The 24,022-nt window shown below is 43.9% G+C and overlaps 1 pseudogene; it reads right to left on the bottom strand.

Moving 5' to 3' along the window:
- Window positions 1-859: 859 nt before the first annotated feature.
- LOC122037431 overlaps window positions 860-24,022 on the bottom strand; it is a 39,201-nt pseudogene continuing 16,038 nt past the window's right edge.

Consider the following 24,022-nt stretch of genomic DNA (forward strand, 5'->3'; position numbering starts at 1 on the left):
ACTAGGAGATTGGATGGATCCTGGATAAAGGCTATGTGCCACCAGGAAAGAGGCTATGTGCTATGTAGAGTGTGTCTCTAATTTATATGAGCGGATAAGTAAAGTGTAACAACTTTGTTAGTATTGATTGCTCAGAGAGCGGCTATGTAAGATGTAACAATCTTCTTAGCAACTATCGCTCAGTGTGTTTGCTGTCACACGAACCATTTTCTCTGAGTATGGATTGAATGTTCTAATATGGTCTATGTGACTAAACTCTCAAATAGTCTATGTGACTTATTTAGTGTTTGTGACTAACTAGTCTGTGACTTAACTGAATGAACTTGTCTTAGTGACTTACCTTGGACGAGTGGGAGATGTAGGAAATGAGAACATGGAAACATGTCCATTTTCTCCACTACTCTTAATGGAAAAGTCTATTATACTCCTGAGTTATTTCTCTTTATAAAGGGAGCGTCCAAGGATCATTTGACAACGTAAAAAAAAGATAAGAAAGAGAGAAAGAGAACATCTGAGGCGGTGAGATTTGGTTCGTGGAATTACGGAGAACTTTCCGATCCTGTGATCGTTCTTCCGACAACAAATCTTGCCATCATCGATTACAGATCTATAGGAGATCACTGTAAATCTTTATCATATTAATTCATTTTAATTCATGCATTTAGAATTATCAACTATTACAGCTATACATTGCCAAACAGTGAAAATGATCCAACATAGATTTAGAACTGTGCACATATTACAATCTTCACAACTTAATTTTTGACATCTAACTGATTGCTGAGTGTGCATGGAGAGGCAATATTTGCATTTTGTTCAACGATATATTGAAATATTCCAATGATGTGCTCGACGTTCTTCAGTTGATCGACGATCCGCTAAATTGGCTCGAGCTCTGATATCCTGATTGCTGATGCAAAGGGCCACTCCTGATATCCTGAATGATTGAAGGAAACAAAAGAGAACGTCATGGAAGCTCAATCTAGTGACATGCAGGTCAAGTTTAGGGGACTGAACGCCTTACCTGCACAGAAACTCGATCGTGTGACGATGAGGTGCCGACGTTGTTGTCCACTGCGAATTGCTGCGTGTTTTCTTCCCCAAAAGCTCTCAGCCAATTGAGCTCCGGCAATACGACTGTTCCTAGGTCCGGCCGGTCTTTCCTTCTCAGCTCTGCGCAGGTGAGTGCTAACTTGGCGAACCGTAAAGCTTCATCGATCGGCCAATTTTGGATGGAGGGATCCAACACCTGTCGAAACGTTCCCGTCTCGATCGAGCGGTCCACTTGATGGGTCAGCCCCATGGGAGGCTTCGCAGTGATCAGTTGCAGCAGCAGGATTCCAAAGGAGTAAATGTCAGACCTGGTGCCGAGCATGCCCGTCTGCTGGTACTCCGGGTCGATGTAGCAAAACGTCCCGGCCGCCGTCGTCATGCGGTACTGAGTGACTTGGTCTGCCACGGAGGGCGGGAGAAGGCGGGCCAGGCCGACGTCGCTTATCTTGCTGGTGTAGTTCTGATCGAGCAGGATGTTTGCAGGCTTCAAGTCCCTGTGAACCAGAGGCTCCGGCTTCGTTTGGTGGAGGAAGAGAAGGCACGTGGCGATCTCTGCGGCGATGCGGAACCGATATTGCCAGGGAATGGGCGGCGTGTTCCCCCGCCGGAATAAGCGATCCTCTAAGCTCCCATTCGCCATGTACTCGTACACCAGGCAACCGTACTCCGGGCAAGCACCGAGGAGGAGGACCATGTTTGGGTGCCGGATGCAACTTAGAATCTCAACCTCGTGCTGAAACTGAGACCTCCCCTGGGCCGCATCCGGTCGCAGTACCTTGACGGCAACAGGCGTGTGATCGAGATAGCATTTGTAGACGGGACCGTACCCTCCTTCTCCAACCTTTTTGTCCGCCGCAAAGTACTCTGTGGCTTCCTCGATCTCCTCGATCTTGTATCTCCTGTACCTCGCGTCCGTTTGCACAAACGAATTCGAGGGATTCTTGTCGACGGATTGTTTCATGACCTTTATCTCCACTTCTCTCCTTTTATGCGCTTCCAGTTCCGCCTTTCTTTGGGCTGCTTCGGCTGCTTCCAATGCTGCCTTGCACTTCGCTTTCTCCTTCTCTACCAGAACCAAGGCGGCTTCTTCCGCGAGTCGGGCGATTTCGAGTCTCTGTTTCCCCTCCATCTTCGAGTGATGGAACTCCTTTGCCTTCTGTTTAGACAGAAGCGCTTCCTTGCAAGCTGCGTTGTACATATCCATTGTCTGCTTGAGTTCCAGTTTCAGTCTATTTATCTCTGCTTCTTGATATTCCTGCAAGTTCCAAGGCATGCATTCGAGCGATCATGCACAAAACTTTTTGTGCTTTCTAGATTTCTTTTGCTAACTGTATTCACGTACCGATGCGTCAGATGCAAAGCTCTCCTGAGAAAAAGAGTACCCGTTCATAGCGGAATGAACACCCACAGACTTGCGAGGCGATAGTCGAGACTCGAAGCTGTGAGCAAGGTCGTTGTCAGGCAGGCAATAGATCCTCGGAGGGAAGACCTGATCAGTGCTCCTCCTCCCACTGCTTACAAACGATATGTCACTGCCCGACGTCAAATCTACATCAGACTTATATGCATAGGCCCCTCTCGTCAACGGTGACCTGTTCGAAGGCATTGAAACAGAGAGGCGAGATGAGAGGACGAACAGATACCTACACGTCTGTCATGTTGCTTATCTTAATTACTTGATTGATTCTGTTTCTTTACTCAGATTGAGAGTCGCAGCTGCAGCATCACCTGACAAATGTATGCCTCCTTCAGTTGTTCGTGAAACTAGTCGAGCCAAATGACAAGTTAAGTCGATCATCGTACCTTTCTTCTCCTGTTGACTTGGTTGATCTGCGTTGGCTTGTTTCTGGAGCTGGATTCTCAAAGGCGAAACGACCGGAGCTGGTCGGATCGCATTTTTAACAGAGGAGAGCTTGTCTTTGCTTATCACATAAGCAGTGCAGAAATCAGGCACGGTTTTGTAAATGTTGACGCTTGATCCCGTCCGGAGGCTGAGTCGGACGAAGGCTGGTCGAGGTGTCCCGATGGTTGACGGAAGGTCGTAGAAGATGCCTCGGCTCCCACGGGTGGCTGACGCTGTCGCAGGACCCTGCACACACTCAGACGATCTCCCCCTTCACGTTAGAGACCGAAACCCAGGGAAAAAGTCCCCGGATCAGGCCCTCCGACGCTTAAGTCAAGTCCTTTTTCCCCAGAAAAAAGCAGAGAGAAGAAGAAGAAAAGACAGTTGTGGAAAAAAGTGACGAGGGAGTGTGTGCGTGTACCTGCATACGAGGGATTTCTCGCCTTTTATGCCTCCTCCTTTTGGAGCCTGCCATCCTGTCAGAAAAAACGTTAGACGCTGGGCTTTGTCGCCTAGTTCCGGACACCTGTCGTACTGCCATTTGTTGTGCAAGCATCTTTCCGTTTTGGAACCTCCGCCTTCGTACATGGATTTTGTCTTGTAGTGAGGGACAACTGGCAGGCTACTACTGGTTATGAGGGCATCTTTTCGTCTTAGGAACCTCCGCCTTCGCCCGCATTGTTGATATGTAATGATTCTCCTTGACGGACCATTGAGATTCTCCGCACCCGTACTACTTAGCTCCCCCGATTCACTGTGACCTGCACCGGCCTGCACCCGTGGTTTGCATTTCCGGGCCTCCAAATCGCAGCCCTGCAGCCCTAGCTATCTAGACACAGCTACGCTGATCTTCAACCTGCATCCTGCGCTCTGTATTTCCTGGCCCTCAACCACAAGTCTGTAGCTTGGGCTGCTTCTGATCAGCTCTGCCGCTTCCGACCCATTGGCCTATACTTCCAGTTCTTTGAATCGCATGCCTATAGATCGGACTTCCCCTAAACAGCCCTGCCGATGCCGACTTGTATCCTGCGCTCTGTATTTCCTGGTCCTCAACCGCAGGTCTGTAGCTCGGGCTGCTTCTGATCAGCTCTGCCGCTTCCGACCCATTGGCCTATACTCCCCGTTCTTTGAATCGCCGGCCTATAGATCGGACTTCCCCTAAACAGCCCTGCCGATGCCGACCCGTGACTTGTGTTCCGCTTGACGTCTTTCCTCGTCTTCCGGCTGCTTTGCCCCCTTGATCGATCATCCTGCCTGACCTCTGACTATCACACCTGCTTGCCTTTAACCGCCCCGTCAGCCTGACCATTGACTGCCACATCACCTTGACTATTGACCACCACGTCCTTTTGACTTTTGACCGCCATATAGCCTTGACTTTTCTAACCCTTTCCTCATGGGCCCCTCCATTACCAACCGTATCACAAGCCTCCCTCACAAGTCTAGTTGAAGGAGGACGACAGTCTGACTGACTAGACCTTCGCACCTCTCTATGACCTCAGCATATCTCTGAGACTTCAGCATATCTCTGTGCTTCTGCCTCAGCACATCTTTGTGATCTCAGCATATCCCTATGATCTCAGCGTATCTCTGCGCGCTCTGCTTCCTGCGTCACGCACCAACTTTTGTGTCGCGTCGCCTAGGCTTCCACCTCAACCTTTGTGTAGTGTCGCCTGGGATACCATGCCTCCTTAATTGCATCGCCAGTCGCTTGGGGCGCCGCGCCCACGCAGTTGCTTTGACTTAGCTGCTACTCCTCTTTATAAGGAGCCTTAAGGTCGCTTCTCCATGCTATCCCTTCTTTTTTACGCTGTCTTACTCGCGTTCTGCCACCCGCTTCCCCACACGATGCATTCTCCTCCCTCTTCTCAGGAAGTTGACCAGCCGCCCTCCCAAATGCAGGTAAACGAACTCACCACGCTACTTGTCTCGAGAGAGCGCGAGCTAAATCGCGTGTCTCAGGATCAAGATCGCCAGGTAGCTGCTCTGCGTTCCATGGAAGATCAGTATCGCCTTGCAAAGTACTGCGTGGATGTGGAGAAGACGAGGAAGGAGCAGTGCCAGGCTAGCCTGCAGCGTCAACTTGGTCTTCAGGAACAGTTGCGTCGAGAGCATGAACAGGAGCTCTCCCTCCTCCGCGCGGGCCTCGAGGATAAGCAACGCACTATCACTCAGCAGTAAGCGGTCATCAGATCTTTACGCGTGGAGCTGGCTCGAGCTGTGAACGCCCCTGAATCTCCCGACAGGTCTTCACGCGGAAGTGTTCATTCCCCAGGGCCAATTCCTTCCCCGAGTCAAAGCTGGTCTGGGGGATAGTTGTCTCAGTGGCTCCTTTGTCATACGGCATTCCTGCTTGTGGCCTTGGCTGTATCACCTTCTTATTGGACTGTGCTGCGGTGCTTGTACATCTGTCTCCTTTCGACATGGTCTTTCCTGCTCAATTTTCATCTAGCAAGTATTTTTTAGGAACTGGTCCGTATGTAAGAGTCAAGAATCGCTTCATGATTCCTTTTCATGTATGAATTTTGGATAATAAAACCGACATAGTGCTTAAGACTTAAAACTGTAATGAACGCGCAAAACCTGATTTCGTAGTTAATACTGACGCTCTAGGAGTAGGGTAGATGACGTTCCGCATCCTTTGCCCTGCGTATTTGCTGCATATTTGAAATTTGCGTAAAGTAAAGCCAGATGTAGCTGACCTGATTATGGAAAACGCTCCGCTCAAGGTGAGGCACATCTCTCAGAAAGGTAGTCAGGCATAGGCACCGAGCTCGCTTATGATTTTCGCAGAGGAGTTGAATTCTGATCCCCGCGTGGGGGCCAACCTGAAAGGTCGTTGGGCGTGAGGACAGAGCTCACTTTTGAACCTCGCATGGGAGCCGACCTAAAAGGTCGTTGGGCGTGAGAGCAGAGCTCACTTATAACTCGCACTGGGGCGAGAGTCTGGGGCTACCGACCTAAAAGGTCGTTGGGCGTGAGCACGAGGTTCACTTTTAATTCTCGCATGGGAGCCGACCTGAAAGGTCGTTGGGCGTGAGAGCAGAGCTCACTTATAACTCAAACTGGGGCGAGAGTCTGGGGCTACCGACCTAAAAGGTCGTTGGGCGTGAGCACGAGGCTCACTTATAATTCTCGCATGGGAGCCGACCTGAAAGGTCGTTGGGCGTGAGAGCAGAGCTCACTTATAACTCGCACTGAGGCGAGAGTCTGGGGCTACCGACCTAAAAGGTCGTTGGGCGTGAGCACGAGGCTCACTTTTAATTCTCGCATGGGAGCCGACCTAAAAGGTCGTTGGGCGTGAGAGCAGAGCTCACTTATAACTCGCACTCGGGCGAGAGTCTGGGGCTACCGACCTAAAAGGTCATTGGGCGTGAGCATGAGACTCACTTTTAATTCTTGCATGGGATCCGACCTGAAAGGTCGTTGGGCGTGAGAGCAGAGCTCACTTATAACTTTCACTGGGGCGAGAGTCTGGGGCTACCGACCTAAAAGGTCGTTGGGCGTGAGCACGAGGCTCACTTTTAATTCTCGCATGGGAGCCGACCTGAAAGGTCGTTGGACGTGAGAGCAGAGCTCACTTATAACTCGCACTGGGGCGAGAGTCTGGGGCTACCGACCTAAAAGGTCGTTGGGCGTGAGCACGAGGCTCACTTATAATTCTCGCATGGGAACCGACCTGAAAGGTCGTTGGGCGTGAGAGCAGAGCTCACTTATAACTCGCACTGAGGCGAGAGTCTGGGGCTACCGACCTAAAAGGTCGTTGGGCGTGAGCACGAGGCTCACTTTTAATTCTCGCATGGGAGCCGACCTGAAAGGTCGTTGGGCGTGAGAGCAGAGCTCACTTATAACTCGCACTGGGGCGAGAGTCTGGGGCTACCGACCTAAAAGGTCGTTGGGCGTGAGCACGAGGCTCACTTTTAATTCTCGCATGGGAGCCGACCTGAAAGGTCGTTGGTGTTGGAGTGTATACTGAAAGCCTAAGCTTTGTAAACATTGATTATGAATAAAGAATCACATTTGGTCAAATTGTCTACATTTGTTTGTAGTTGTTCATATTGTTGGGGTTGCAAGGTTGCAAACATAGTCCCATATTGAAAACACATGGAAAAGATCATGGGTTTATAAGAGAAAGATATCTCCATTGACATGAGGCCTTTTGGGTAGAGCCCAAGAGCAAAACCATGAGGGCTTAGGCCCAAAGTGGACAATATCATGTCATTGTGGAGATATCTAAATTCTTTTCGATCCTACAAGTGGTATCAGAGCAAGTACCGCTCTGATTTGGTGCAACCACCAATCAGACAGGGGTGAATTTCCTTTGTTTTTTTTAATTAATTTTAAAAACTGGTGTTTCGTTAACTTAATCAATTTATATTAGTGCAACACTGTAACGACCCGACCCTCTTGGCCCATTTGGCGGTCCATTTGGCGACCTCTCATGTCGTCGACTGACGACCCTTGGCCGTGCCATTACTCACTAGGACTTTCCACCCCTGGTCAGTGGATTTTTGCCTCCCCAAGGATTCGAACTCTAGACCTCCAGGCTTAAGTATTAGAGTTTATGAATCCTGGTAACCAAGTGAGATGATTGTAACGACCCGACCCTCTTGGCCCATTTGGCGGCCCATTGGCGACCTCACATATCGTCGACCGTCGGCCCTTATGTCGTCGACCGACGACCCTTGGCCGTGTCGTTACTCACTAGGACTTTCCATCCCTGGCCAGTGGATTTTTGCCTCCCCCAGGATTCGAACTCTAGACCTCCAGGCTTAAGTATTAGAGTTTATGAATCCTGGTAACCAAGTGAGATCATCACAGAATGTCCCAACAAGAAGGATTCAGCACAGTACGACCTCCACTCTTCAACGGGGACGACTTTCCATACTGGAAGAAGCGCATGGAGGTCTACCTCAAAACCGACTTTGACCAGTGGATAAGCATTACGAGACCTTACAAAATTCCGGCAGACACCTCCGGAAATATACTGGATCCTGAAGAATGGACAGCTGACTTGAAGAAGAAGGCGTCAACAGAAAACAAAGCGATCAACACTCTACAGTGCGGACTAACAAGAGAAGAGCTAAACAGAGTTGGTCCACACAAAAACGCTAAAGAACTGTGGGACAAACTGATCGAGCTGCACGAGGGAACAAGCGATGCTAAGGTAACAAAACGAGACCTGCTTTTAAATAAAATTTTTAATATAAAAATACAGGAAGGAGAAACAGCGAATCAACTCCACGTGAGGATCAAGGACATCCTCAACGGGCTTCATGCGATAGGCCACCAGATGGAGAACAGAGACTTGATAAGGTACGCATTAAACGCCTTTCCACGTAATAGTTTGTGGGCATCAATAGTGGATGCCTACAAAATTTCTAAGAATCTTTCTAAATTAAAATTAGATGAGCTTTTCTGTGAATTAGAATTACACGAACAAACTAATGCTGGAGCCGAGAAAGGTATAGCTCTATTTGCAGGGTCCTCCAAAGAAAAGAGAAGCAAACCTGAATTTGAAGAAGACTCCGACCAAGACTCTGAAGATGAAGAACACCTGGTAAACTTGGTAAGAAAAATGTTCACCAGAAGAAAGAGGAGCTTCAGCAAAAAGGACCTTCAAAAGATCAGCTCTCCCTCAGAACAAAAGAACGTGACCTGCTACGGCTGCAATAAAAAGGGACACTACAAGAACGAATGCCCAAGACTGAAGTTCGACAAATCAAAGCCAACCAAAAAGAAGGCACTCAAAGCAACGTGGGACGACTCCTCGGACGAATCAGAGGAAGAAGAGCAGAAACATCAGAGCCACCTCACACTGATGGCCCGCGAAGCTGAAACAGAAAATGAATCGGAAGATGAAGACGGGTCTGAACCCAAAACAAGCCACGAGTCCGTACTCGTTTCCGAAGGCCCGAATGAGGTATACTTTAATTTAAACAAAATTTTTTTAGAATTATTTCTTGTTTAAATAGTAAATTAACTAACTTAGAAAATGAAAACAAATCACTTCTTGAGGAAAATCAAAACCTCAAGGAACAAATCATAAATTCAAATCTAACTCAAGATCCAACACTTGAGGAAGAAAATTTATCACTAAAAAATGAGATCAACAATTTAAAGGAAATGTTAGAAAAGTTCACAACAAGATCAAAAAATTTAGACTTAATCCTAAATAATCAAAAGGCATGTTATAATAAAACCGGACTCGGATACAAGTCAAACTCAAATAAAACTTTTAAGTCGTTAATAACTCAATACAAATCAACTAATCAAGCTTGGGTCCCGAAAGCGTGTCTGACCACGCAAGTAGGAATTAATCAATATTATATACCTAAAGAAAAAATACATTATATAAAATCGAATAAACCAAACCAAAATCCAAAATACAAACCTAAAACAAATTCAAAATCTAAACACCTTAAAAATCAACAAAATTATCACCAAGTTAACCATAACTATAAAAAGAATCGACACAAACCTAAAACCAAAATTTAAATGAATGGCCAATAATTCAGGGGGAGGCTCCAGAATAGCTGGCACCTCCAAAACTAACTTACCCGATAGGGTAACCCAAAAACAAACTAACCCGGCAGGGTAATTAGGATTAGAGACCAAGTTTAACTTGAATCATGGTACTGGTGAAATTTTTGGATGATAGTACGTTAGGGAAGCTTGGGCATCGCATGTCTAGAAAGATATGGCTTCGATCTGGTGCATTTGGCCAAGTGGAACTGACCGAATCTACCCTTAAATGGATCCTAATCAGTTAGACCAAGATTTAGTACTAAGCTCCGTGGATAGGACTATTCGGAAAATCTCGAAAGGTTGGTTACTTCTAATGATGTCCATGTGACTCACCAAGCTTAGAAATTTATCCGAAGAATGCCTATTTGTGGAGACCAAAGCTAAATCTGAATCTAACACAAGTTAAACCAAAACTCCATAAGTAAAAAATCTAATTTCATCTCACAAAATCATAGGACTCCCTGATTGATAATATAGATCGGGTGAGATGAATAAGGGTTAATTTCAAAAATTTTAATTTCAAACTTAAAAATTATTTTCAAAATTTTAATTTCAAACTTAAAAATTATTTTCAAAATTTTAATTTCAAACTTAAAAATTATTTTCAAAATTCCAATTTTAAACTTAAAAAATTATTTTCAAAATTTTAATTTCAAACTTAAAAAAAAAAATTATTTTCAAAATTTTAATTTCAAACTTAAAAATTATTTTCAAAATTTTAATTTCAAACTTAAAAATTATTTTCAAAATTCCAATTTTAAACTTAAAAAATTATTTTCAAAATTCTAATTTTAAACTTAAAAAATTATTTTCAAAATTTTAATTTCAAACTTAAAAATTATTTTTCAAAACTTTAAACTTAAGCTAATTTTAAACTTAAATAATGCATGCTCAAAAGACTAACTTTAAATCATACTTATTGTAGGAAACCAAGTGGATTTTGGACAGTGGTTGCTCCAAACATATGACTGGAGATCACACTAAATTCACTCAACTCACTTACAAAAGCCTAGGAACAGTTGCCTTTGGAAACAACGGCAAACTCAAGGCAATTGGTATCAGATCCCGGACTGCCAGAAGGTTTAACCGCCGACTGTGCACAAGAGCTATGGTATAATTGAACCATGTGAGTACAATATTGACCTCGAACAAAGAAAGTGGGGGCTCCTATATTCGGATTAAGAGGACCAGACACCAGGCAGGAAGTCCTAGTAGGTCGGGTGGACCGAGGGGCAGGAAGTCCTAGTTGCGGCTAGGCAAGGAAGTCCTAGTAGGTCGGGTAGACCGAGGGGCAGGAAGTCCTAGTAGGTCGGGTAGACCGAGGGGCAGGAAGTCCTAGTAGGTCAGGTAGACCGAGGGGCAGGAAGACCTGGTGGGTCAAGGATCGGACGTGGGAAGCCCATGGTCCTTTGTTTGAGGGGGGGATTGTTGGGGTTGCAAGGTTGCAAACATAGTCCCATATTGAAAACACATGGAAAAGATCATGGGTTTATAAGAGAAAGATATCTCCATTGACATGAGACCTTTTGGGTAGAGCCCAAGAGCAAAACCATGAGGGCTTAGGCCAAAAGTGGACAATATCATGTCATTGTGGAGATATCTAAATTCTTTTCGATCCTACACATATAATTTATATTGTAGATAACATAGTATGTGGTGTCACATGCAGAAGATGATGTTATCAGTACCTTATAAATTATAAACAGTAACTCACGACTAAAATGGAAAGGAACAAACCATTAGAAGGTCGTAGTGTAATTAGGTATTAGTTTATCTTGACTATATAATTACACTAGTACACTCAGAGTGTATTGAGTAGGACCATTAGAGGTCGTTTCTTTTATACTGACTTTATAAAGGAACAAAGACCTCAGTTATTATGGAAGTGTGTGCTCTTAATCCTAATATAATAACGAGCACATATGTTTCATATTTATTTCTTTAATTTATCAATGGGTGAGATTTAGTTCGATGAATCAATAAACTCGATAAGTTGGGAAATGGTATCACTTATAGTGTGTGTTGTTGATTATAGAAGGAAACTGTGTCCTAGAGATACTAGGTTGATAATGTCCTCAAGAGGAGCTCATAAAGATTGTCATGTTAAACCCTGCAGGTGGACTTAGTCCGACATGATAATAAGGTTGAGTGGTACTACTCTTGGACTTAGATATTAATTAAATGAGTTGTCAGTAACTCACTTAATTAGTGGACATTCGATATCTTAAACACAGGGAGACTAACACACTCATAATAAGAAGGAGCCCAAAAATGTAATTTGGGATTGGTGCGGTAGTTCAATAATAGTTCTCTAGTGGAATGAATTATTATTGATAAAATTAAGTTGTGTGTTCGGGGCAAACACGGGATGCTTAATTTTATCGGGAGACCAAAACCAATTCCTCCTCTCGGTCCCTATCGTAGCCTCTTATTTATAGAGTTCTATACCCACCTATACCCACCTTCTATACCCACCAATAAGGGGCCGGCCAAGCTAGCTTGGGAACCAAGCTAGGGCCGGCCTAGGTATAATATTGGGTGGCCGGCCCTAGCTTGAACCCAAGCTAGTGGGGGCCGGCCAAATTAGATTTAAAAGGGATTTTAATTTTAATTTTTATTATGTGGAAGAAATAATTTATTAAAGAGAATTAAAATTAAAATATCTCTCTTGTAAAAGATCTACAAAAGATTAAAGAAAGAGATTAGATCTCTTTCCTTATTTGTAGATTGGTGAGATATTTTATTTTCTCTTTAAAATTATTCACATGTTGATAAAATTAAAATTATAGAAATTTCCTTTTATCAACCATGAAGAGATTTTTAAAGAGAAATTTTATTTTTAAAATTTCCGGAAACAAATTAGGAAGTTTTAATTGTTGATTAAAACTTGTCTAATTTTTCCTTCATTGATGTGGCCGGCCATTGGTTTTAATTTGGGAAATTTTATTTTATTTTTCTCAATTAAATCATGTCAAGGAAATTGAGGAAATTTTATTGTAATTAAATTTCCTAATTTGCCTAGGCCAAGGAATATAAAAGAAGGGGTGAGGGTGCCTTCATGAGAAACAACATCTATTATTTCTCTCCTTCTTTTGTTCCTTGGTGTGGCCGGCCATCATCTCCCTCTCTTCCTCTTGTGGTGGCCGAACCCTTCTCTTCCATTGGAGCTCTTGTGGTGGCTAGATACTACTCGGAGAAGAAGAAGAAGAAGGAGAGAAAGCTAGCATCTCTTGGAGCTTGGTTAGTGTTTTGATTTTCTTCCTTGGTGAAGCTTCCTCTTTGTTGGTCGAACCCAGCTAGGAGGAGAAGAAGGTGATTGGTGGTTTCTCGTCTCGGAAGATCGTTGCCCACACAACGTCCAAGGTTAGAAGAGGAATACGATAGAAGATCAAGAGGTTTTTCTACAAGGTATAACTAGTAATTTTTCTTTCCGCATCATGCTAGTTATTTATGGAAATAATACCAAATACAAGAGGCTTACGTTCTAGAATTTCGAATATGTTTTTCGAAGTTGTGTTCTTTTGTTTTTTCTTTTCCTTGTGATTTGATTGTTCTCTTTGGTTAACCTAAAGTTATTTTAGGAAATTAAATATTATCTTTCTATAAAAGGTTTTGTCTAGTCGGTGGTGGTTGCTCCCATATCCAAGAAGGCCATGTGCCTCGCCACGTCAGTACTGGGAACCAATTATGGAAATTAATATTTAATGGAATTAATAACTTAAGGAGACTTGGGTCAAACGTGTTAAGTTCCGCAGGAGATCCAAGTCAAAACCTAAAAGAACAAATAGATTAAGTTTTGGATCAAACGTGTTAAGTTCCGCAGGTGATCCAAAATTTAATTTAAAAGAACACATGGTAGCTAGGAAAAGGTTCAGACCTTTGTACAAAATTTTGTACAGTGGAACCTATAGGTTTTCCGAGTAGCAACCAAAAATTGGTATCAGAGCTAGGGTTTTGCCTCTGTGTATTTGGTATTTAGTTTAATTATGCACATGTCATACATACTTTAGGCAGGTTAATAGTAGGATGTGCTAACTTTGTGGATGCAGGATCCAACTATTATGACTTTTAGTTATTATGTGTGTGATTGGACCCTTGGACATGTCAAGGGCATTTATATGTGTGTGCATGATTGTATTAAAATACAGCAGGAGCTGTATTTAGTTTTATTAGGATTTTATTTTTGATCTAGATACATGTACATTCCTTTTATGGAATATAGGATCAAAAAATGTAAAATTCTATTTATGTCGTGGATCGAATCTTGTAAAGCGTGGAACCTTCTAGGAACCAGAGGCGCAGCGGAACTAAGGGCAAGATGGATGCGACAGCTAGACCCGGTGGCGGTGGCCAAATATGACAGCAGCTTGGGATGACAACACATGGAGAACAACTAGAGATAAAAGCCATAATAGTTGAAAATTAAATTTTCTATTTATTGCTTTTATATTGTGCTGTGTATGCATGTTAGTTTACAAGTTTAGTAGGCTAGCATAGTTAAAATTCCTCATTTATAAATAACTAAGTGGGAGAGGGATTTTAAATAAATCCCATGGTCTCCATTACTGGTTTGTAAGTGATACAAACAAGCTTGCGCGTTGGCTCTGAGTGCCTTCCTCCATAACGGATGAGCTTGTTTGTGGATCACTAGAACAGACTTCCATTTTTGGATGACTATAGGAAATTAATTAAGAGCGTGTGATCTTCCCCAACGGAAGGGGCATAATCTTATTAATGGACTTAGTGTCAAGTAATGGTATACACTTAGACACATCTAATAGTATCCTCCCCAACGGAGTCACTACTATTATTTGTGTGACCAAATAATACCAACTATTAATTTTATTTGTCAAAAAGTTAGGTTGACAAGATAATAAAATTAATGGGTTAAAACCCTCCTTTTACAAATGTTGAATTTGTATACGTCCACACTAACGTGACATACAAAATTCACGGTGTTATGAGGTGTTGGTTAATTTAAAATAGTATTGTTTGAGGAATCAATTTTATTCTAAATTTAGAGTTCTGACCAAAAGTTATTTGTGATTCTTAGGATGACTTTCAACCCACTGTCCATCATACTTCAACAAAATAGACTTACTGGACCTAATTACATAGATTGGAAAAGGAACTTGGACATTGTGCTGACTGCTGAAAGCTATAAATTTGTACTGACTGAACCATGTCCTGATGCACCCACTGGTGAATCTACCCAAGAGGAGATTGAATATCATAAGAGATGGGTAAAGGCAGATGAGATGGCGCGGTGTTATATTTTGGCTTCAATGTCAAATGTATTGCAACATCAACATCAAGATTTACCAAGAGCTTATGATATTATGAACAATCTCAAGGAGCTCTTTGGTCATCAGGATAGGGCTTCTAGACAAGAAGCTATGAGAAAGATAATGACAGCCACCATGCAAGAGGGTACTCCTGTAAGGGATCATATCCTAAAGATGATGGCTTATCTGAACGAGATACAGATCCTTGGAGGAGAAATTGATGGGGAAACCCAGATCGATATGATCCTCCAAACGCTACCTAGAAGTTTTGAGCACCTGAACTATAATATGAATAAAAGGATTTATTCATTAGGGGAACTACTGACATAAAGGATTATTTCGTCAACATTCTCAAATTCACTTTGTTGAAAATGGTTCTACTTCTAAACCGAGAGGAAAGAAGAAGAAGAAACAAGCTGGCTCAGCAAAGAAAGTGAATAAATCTCAGAGTACGGGATTTAAAGCTGGAGTGAAGAAGCCCAAGGGCAAGTGCTTCATCTGCAAGCAGGCAGGACATTGGAAGGCGGACTGTCCTCGTAGGAACCAAAACAAAGGTATATCTCATGCTCTAGTTGTTGAAACATGTTTAGCGGTGTTATCTACCAGCACCTGGTGTGTAGATACGGGAGCCACTGATCATGTCTGCAATTCCTTGCAGGGGTTCCAGGAAACCCGACGACTATCTGAAGGGGAGATTACCGTCTACATGGGCAATGCTACTAAGGTGGCAGCTGTTGCAGTGGGAGACGTCTACTTATCTTTTAGTAGAAATAAAAGTTTGATTTTAAGAAATTATCTTTATGTACCCAATTTTAGAAAGAATTTAATTTCGGTTTCTAAACTGTTTTTAGATGGATATTCAGTTTCTTTCAGTAACGATGTAGTTATTAAAAGAAATAAAGTGATTATCTGTTCTGGTGCATTAGTTGGCAATTTGTATACTTTAAATCCAATTTCTTCCACAAAGCAAAACATGGAAATTTATAACTCATCTTCTAATTCAAAAAAGAGAAAAGAACCTTCGGAAATGAACCAAGCATATCTTTGGCATCTAAGGCTTGGTCATATTAACTTAAGTAGGATTCAGAGGCTTATAGCCGATGGACTTTTGAGTTCATTAGAGTTGGAAAATTTTCCAACTTGTGAATCCTGCTTAGAAGGTAAAATGACCAAAAGGCCGTTCAAGGCCAAGGGGTATAGAGCCAAAGAAGTGTTAGAATTGGTTCACTCTGATTTGTGTGGTCCTATGTCTGTCCAAGCGAGAGGAGGTTTGAATATTTTGTCTCTTTCATGACGATTATTCAAGATATGGATACATTTACCTAATGCGCCCGAGTGCTTTGATAAGTTCAAAGAATACAAGGCGATGTGGAGAAACGATTAGGTAAAAGTATCAAGACACTACTGTCGATCGTGGTGGCGAATACCTCTTAGGAGAGTTTAGGAATTACTTATCGGAGGCCGGATTCAATCCCAATTGTCTCGCACTGGAACACCCCAAGAATGGTGTAGCGAGCGAAGGAATAGGACTCTTATGGAGATGGCTAGATCGATGATGAGTTATTCGAATTACCAAATTCGTTTTGGGGATATGCTCTGAAACAGCAGTACATGCTGAACTTAGTACCTTCTAAATCAATTTCTTCTACTCCCATAGAATTGTGGAATGGGCGAAACCCAGTCTAAGACATATTCGGATTTGGGGTAGTCCAACACATGTGCTAAAACCAGATCTTGATAAGTTACAATCTCATACGAAGTTCACGTGTTTGTAGGATATCCCAAAGGAACGAAAGGAGGTTTATTTTATAGTCCTAAAGACGGAAGGTCATTGTTAGCACCAATGCCCGCTTTTAGAAGAAGACTATATAATGGATCACAAGCCCAGAGTAAAGTTGTTTTAGAAGAACTTAGAGAGGACATGCCTACTTCAATACCAACAGTGCAAGATGAAGTACCACAAGAGACGCAACACGTGTCACACATGATACACAACCACGAATGCCTCGTCGTAGTGGGAGGGTTGTAAGACACTGAAAGATTCATGTTTTGGGAGAGTCTTGGTTTGATCCGGGTAAACATGAACCTGATCCACGAACATATGAAGCACTCCAAGATATAGATGCAACATCTTGGCAAAAGGCAAAGAATTTGAAATAGAGTCTATGTACTCTAATAAGGTCAGGGAGCTTGTAGAACCACCTGATGGTATAAAAGCCGTTGGATGTAAGTGGATCTATGGAAGGAAAAGATGGACGGGAAGGTAGCAACCTTCAAAGCTAGGCTTGTTGCGAAAGGGTACACTCGTAAAGAGGGAATCGATTATGAGGAAACTTTTCACGGTAGCCATGCTTAAGTCTATCCGGATACTCTTATCCATCACGCTCATATGGATTATGAGATTTGGCAAATGGATGTCAAGACAGCTTTCCTTAATGGAAGTCTTGAAGAGAACATCCATATGAAGCAATTAGAAGGGTTCATTGAAAAAGGCAAAGAGCATCTAGTGTGCAAGCTCAATCGGTCCATTTATGGACTAAAGCAAGCTTCAAGATCTTGGAACATCCGGTTTAATGAAGTAATTCAGTCATATGGATTTATTCAAAGTCCGGATGAGTCTTGTGTATATAAGAAGTGTAACGGAAACGTGGTGGTATTTCTTGTACTATACGTAGATGATATTTTGTTAATTGGCAACAATGTCAAGGTATTATCAGACGTAAGGGTATGGTTGTCCAAACAATTTGATATGAAGGACTTAGGAGATTGTGCACACATTCTTGGGATCAAAGTTATAAGGGATCGTAAGAAAAGAATGTTGTGTCTGTCCCAAGCTTCATATATAGATACAATCCTTGCTCGTTTTAGCATGCAGGATTCCAAGAAAGGTTTCTTACCTTTTAGACATGGAGTAGCTCTATCTAAAGAGATGTCTCCAAAGACATTGAAAGAGATAGAGGACATGAAAGCAGTTCCTTATGCTTCAGCTGTAGGAAGCCTAATGTATGCAATGCTATGTACGAGACCTGATATTTGTTTTGTCGTGGGCATGGTCAGCAGATATCAGAGTAACCCTGGACAAGGACATTGGACTACGGTAAAGCATATATTAAAGTACCTGAGAAGGACTAGAGATTATATGCTAGTTTACCAAGCAGACGATTTGCTCCCTGTGGGTTACACGGATTCAGATTTCCAATCAGATAGGGATAACAGTAAGTCTACATCAGGCTATGTGTTTACTTTAGGAGGTGGAGCCATTTCATGGAGGAGTGTTAAGCAGAAATGCGTTTCGGACTCAACCATGGAAGCTGAGTATGTAGCAGCCTCTGAGGCAGCTAAAGAAGCAGTATGGCTCAGGAACTTTCTAATGGACTTAGATGTGATTCCTGGTTTGCCCAAAATCATCACAATTTATTGTGATAATAGCGGTGCAGTTGCAAACTCGAAGGAACCATGAGCTCATAAGGCAAGTAAACATATAGAGCGCAAGTACCACCTGATACGAGATATCGTGAAGCGAGGAGAAGTTGTCATCGCCAAGATTGCATCAGCGGATAACCTGGCAGATCCTTTCACTAAGGCCCTTCCGGCGAAAGCTTTCGATCGGCATGTGGAGGGAATGAGAATCAGATGTATGGTAGAAGATATGGCAGCTTAGTCATTAGTATAAGTGGGAGATTGTTGGAGTGTATACTGAAAGCCTAAGCTTTGTAAACATTCATTATGAATAAAAAATCACATTTGGTCAAATTGTCTACATTTGTTTGTAGTTGTTCATATAATTTATATTGTAGATAACATAGTATGTGGTGTCACATGCAGAAGATGATGTTATCAGTACCTTATAAATTATAAACAGTAACTCATGACTAAAATGGAAAGGAACAAACCATTAGAAGGTCGTAGTGTAATTAGGTATTAGTTTATCTTGACTATATAATTACACTAGTACACTCAGAGTGTATTGAGTAGGACCATTAGAGGTCGTTTCTTTTATACTGACTTTATAAAGGAACAAAGACCTCAGTTATTATGGAAGTGTGTGCTCTTAATCCTAATATAATAACGAGCACATATGTTTGATATTTATTTCTTTAATTTATCAATGGGTGAGATTTAGTTCGATGAATCAATAAACCCGATAAGTTGGGAAATGGTATCACTTATAGTGTGTGTTGTTGATTATAGAAGGAAACTGTGTCCTAGAGATACTAGGTTGATAATGTCCTCAAGAGGAGCTCATAAAGATTGTCATGTTAAACCCTGCAGGTGGACTTAGTCCGACATGATAATAAGGTTTAGTGGTACTACTCTTGGACTTAGATATTAATTAAATGAGTTGTCAGTAACTCACTTAATTAGTGGACATTCGATATCTTAAACACAAGGAGACTAACACACTCATAATAAGAAGGAGCCCAAAAATGTAATTTGGGATTGGTGCGGTAGTTCAATAATAGTTCTCTAGTAGAATGAATTATTATTGATAAAATTAAGTTGTGTGTTCGGGGCGAACACGGGATGCTTAATTTTATCGGGAGACCAAAACCAATTCCTCCTCTCGGTCCCTATCATAGCCTCTTATTTATAGAGTTCTATACCCACCTATACCCACCTTCTATACCCACCCAATAGGGGCCGGCCAAGCTAGCTTGGGAACAAGCTAGGGTCGGCCTAGGTATAATATTGGGTGGCCGGCCCTAGCTTGAACCCAAGCTAGTGGGGGCCGACCAAATTAGATTTAAAAGGGATTTTAATTTTTATTATGTGGAAGAAATAATTTATTAAAAAGAATTAAAATTAAAATATCTCTCTTGTAAAAGATCTACAAAAGATTAAAGAAAGAGATTAGATCTCTTTCCTTATTTGTAGATTGGTGAGATATTTTATTTTCTCTTTAAAATTATTCACATGTTGATAAAATTAAAATTATAGAAATTTCCTTTTATCAACCATGAAGAGATTTTTAAAGAGAAATTTTATTTTTAAAATTTCCGGAAACAAATTAGGAAGTTTTAATTGTTGATTAAAACTTGTCTAATTTTTCCTTCATTGATGTGGCCGGCCATTGGTTTTAATTTGGGAAATTTTATTTTATTTTTCTCAATTAAATCATGTCAAGGAAATTGAGGAAATTTTATTGTAATTAAATTTCCTAATTTGCCTAGGCCAAGGAATATAAAAGAAGGGGTGAGGGTGCCTTCATGAGACACAACATCTATTATTTCTCTCCCTCTTTTGTTCCTTGGTGTGGCCGGCCATCCTCTCCCTCTCTTCCTCTTGTGGTGGCCGAACCCTTCTCTTCCATTGGAGCTCTTGTGGTGGCCGGATACTACTCGGAGAAGAAGAAGAAGGAGAGAAAGCTAGCATCTCTTGGAGCTTGGTTAGTGTTTTGATTTTCTTCCTTGGTGAAGCTTCCTCTTTGTTGGCCGAACCTAGCTAGGAGGAGAAGAAGGTGATTGGTGGTTTCTCGTCTCGGAAGATCGTTGCCCACACAACGTCCGAGGTTAGAAGAGGAATACGGTAGAAGATCAAGAGGTTTTTCTACAAGGTATAACTAGTAATTTTTCTTTCCGCATCATGCTAGTTATTTATGGAAATAATACCAAATACAAGAGGCTTACGTTCTAGAATTTCGAATATGTTTTTCGAAGTTGTGTTCTTTTGTTTTTTCTTTTCCTTGTGATTTGATTGTTCTCTTTGGTTAACCTAAAGTTATTTTAGGAAATTAAATATTATCTTTCTATAAAAGGTTTTGTCTAGTCGGTGGTGGTTGCTCCCATATCCAAGAAGGTCATGTGCCTCGCCACGTCAGTACTGGGAACCAATTATGGAAATTAATATTTAATGGAATTAATAACTTAAGGAGACTTGGGTCGAACGTGTTAAGTTCCGCAGGAGATCCAAGTCAAAACCTAAAAGAACAAATAGATTAAGTTTTGGATCAAATGTGTTAAGTTCCGCAGGCGATCCAAAATTTAATTTAAAAGAACACATAGTAGCTAGGAAAAGGTTCAGACCTTTGTTCAAAATTTTATACAGTGGAACCTATAGGTTTTCGAGTAGCAACCAACAGTTGGGCGTGAGAGCAGAGCTCACTTATAACTCGCACTGGGGCGAGAGTCTGGGGCTACCGACCTAAAAGGTCGTTGGGCGTGAGCACGAGGCTCACTTATAATTCTCGCATGGGAGCCGACCTGAAAGGTCGTTGGGCGTGAGAGCAGAGCTCACTTATAACTCGCACTGAGGCGAGAGTCTGGGGCTACCGACCTAAAAGGTCGTTGGGCGTGAGCACGAGGCTCACTTTTAATTCTCGCATGGGAGCCGACCTGAAAGGTCGTTGGGCGTGAGAGCAGAGCTCACTTATAACTCGCACTGGGGCGAGAGTCTGGGGCTACCTACCTAAAAGGTCGTTGGGCGTGAGCACGAGGCTCACTTATAATTCTCGCTTGGGAGTCGACCTGAAAGGTCGTTTGGGCGTGAGAGCAGAGCTCACTTATAACTCGCACTGAGGCGAGAGTCTGGATACTCCGGTCAGAGACCGGTGGCGATGGCGCTGGTCCGAGACCAGTAATGATACTCCGGTCCGAGACCGGTGGCGATGGCGCTGGTCCGAGACCAGTAATGATACTCCGGTCCGAGACCGGTGGCGATGGCACTGGTCCGAGACCAGTAATAACCCCCAAACGGCAAAGGCCTAGATGCATCACTCTTCTTCGCCTCCATCCGTGCCGCCTACGCCGGCCTCATTGCTTTAGTTAATCTGGTCGCTATTGCTAGCTTTGGGCGTACTCATTTGTGTCGCGTTTCTTCCTGCAATTGTATTACGCACAGTATAGAATTAAGAATGGAAGAGGGAGCGTAAAAACCCTTACTCAACCCCTGGGCCACAGTGCCCTTGCATCTTATGGTGACCTCGCAGTCCTCGCGACGCGCCTGGTCAATTGTTCGGATCAGGGCTACCTATGCAGAGCTGCTTGCTCGATCGAGGAACATCCCCACAGATCTACTTGCTACTTTTCTGGTCTGGCAATCGCTTCTGCTGCCCCGTCTTACCTATGACCCTTTTGAATTGCTTGGCTTCTGTAGCTTCATGAAACTTCCCGCCTAGCCTCGAGCCTCTCACGAAGAATGCTTCTTCTTTGAGGCCACGCCTTTTCATGATTACCTTGCCTTGTCGACCTTTAATGCGTTCCTTCTCGCGATGACACCTGTCCGGCGCCTTTACTGCGCACGCCTCCTGACGCCAGCATCTGCCCCCCTTTTGCACCCTTCGACGCTTATTTCCCATCCGACGGTGTTGAGGCACGTTGCCCCAAAAAGATATTCGGCTCAACTCTCGATGTTTCCTAGGAATGAACGGGCTTTATAAACCCTAAAGGCAATCCACTTTCCTTACCCCGATGCTTCGCCTTCTTTCTCCCTTCGTTTGCAGCCGTTTTTAGCAGTGCAGCTCCTCGTCTTCCTGCTTGCGCCCGACTTGTGACCCTTCTTGTCTTCGTCCCCCTCACCTGCTTGCTCTTCGCAGCCATGGATGGTAAGGACCCCCTCTGGTATTCACATTACATTTCCGATTTAGACCACCACGACCTGTCTGCACTGCAATCCAACCTGGGGGTAGGCCCGACATATGAGTTTCGCCTCCCCACGACAGACGAACATCCTTCCTCTCCCCCTGAAGGGTTTATCACAGTCTTTAAGGATCAGGTCGTAGGCGGTCTCCGCTTCCCGTTACATCCTTTTCTCTCTGAGTTGAGTCAGTATTGCAGGATTGGTATCTCTCAATTTGCCCCCAATGTGTTCCGGGCGGTTTGCGGAACCATCATCTTGTGCCGCATTTACCAAATCCCCTTGACCGCAAGACTATTCCATCACTTCTATTCCTTCCGGCGAGCTGAGGCGAGGGTATTCAATGTTCAGGCCAAGCCGGGCCTTAAGTTTTTTGACGACCTACCTTCTTCCAATAAAGGCTGGAGATCTCGCTTTTTCTTCCTTAAGCCCCCTGCCCCCTTAACAGGGCCTTCTCAATGGCGTTCTCTCCTCGCTTCGGACTTCCCTTCGCATGTCCACGAACCTGCCTGCTCCGCAGCTGCGGACAAGCTAAGAGGTGTTGTTGTTCGCCTGTCCGTGCTGATGCTGGAAGGCATTCTGCACGCTTTTGGTCTTAGTCCTGTCTCCACAGAAATCAGAGCTCCTTTTGGTAAGATGTTACTTTTTATTTGCCGCTCTTCGCTAACTGAGGTGCTTTTTCCCCCTTATTCTTGTAGTGGCCGCCCTACTCCGCTCCTTTGCTAGCAAAGAGACACCTGCGGTGGCCGTTCTGCAAGCTTTGAACGAAGAGCTGACGCAAGGTCTACCTTCTGATCCCGCTGTCGCCTCCGGTTCGCCGCTTTCGGAACCCCAGACTTATGAGGCAGAGGACGCCCCGCTGCTTATTGAGCCACCAGCTCTCAGCCTTGCAGACTCAGCCCTATCCCGCATCGCTGATCAACCTGTGGCCGAGCCATCGCTCGCAGAGCCAGTGTCTTCTCTCCCGCCAACTATGAAGCTGCGCCTTACGCGCAAGGGCAAGAGAACAGCCCCAGCCACCACAACTTCTCCTCCACCTCTCCGTCGTCAACGCGTAGTGAGCATTTCTTCCCCCACCAGGTCCTCGGATACGAGCTCGGTTCAAGAGGCAAGCTTGGTCCAGGAGAAGGCCTCTGATCTGGAGGTGGCAGACCCACCGTTGGACCTGACTGCTTCGGCGCAAATCCAGAGTATGCTCCCTGCCCCGCCTGCGCCCTCTGGCGACCAGCCCCCGGACTCACTGACTCCCTCCGCCTCTCCTCTTCACGCGCCTCCGAGCTCGGCCACGCCGATCCTGAACCTGCCCTCTACAGACCCAGCCTTTGAAGCGCTATGGAGGCTCCCTTCGGAGACCGACCCGGCCCACACGCCCGCTGCCGATTCCCCGCCTATCTTTGGTAGGGTCAACTTCTATGGGGACCTGGCCATCTCCTGGCAATCAGCCAGTCAGCAGTTCTGGGAGAGCAGTTCCCCTTTGGGGGAATTCGATCAAATTGCTCGTTCCCTGGTGGCGGTAAGCTCCTTCTCTTCTTTTCCTTGGTATCCGTGTATTTCCGTAACCCCCTTTCTCCTCTTCCGGCCACTCGTAGACCTGCTCCGCGAGTCTGAGTGCCGTGCAACGAGCGACCGAGCTTCAGCGAGAGAACGCGGTGCTCAAGGCACGTCTTCAAGAACTAGAGCACCCTGCGGCTTCCTCCGCTCCTCCTGAGCCTTCTCTGGGAAGCTTGGATGCCTATTTGCG

The sequence above is a fragment of the Zingiber officinale genome, unplaced genomic scaffold (assembly GCF_018446385.1).
Source record: "Zingiber officinale cultivar Zhangliang unplaced genomic scaffold, Zo_v1.1 ctg40, whole genome shotgun sequence".
Taxonomy (NCBI): domain Eukaryota; kingdom Viridiplantae; phylum Streptophyta; class Magnoliopsida; order Zingiberales; family Zingiberaceae; genus Zingiber; species Zingiber officinale.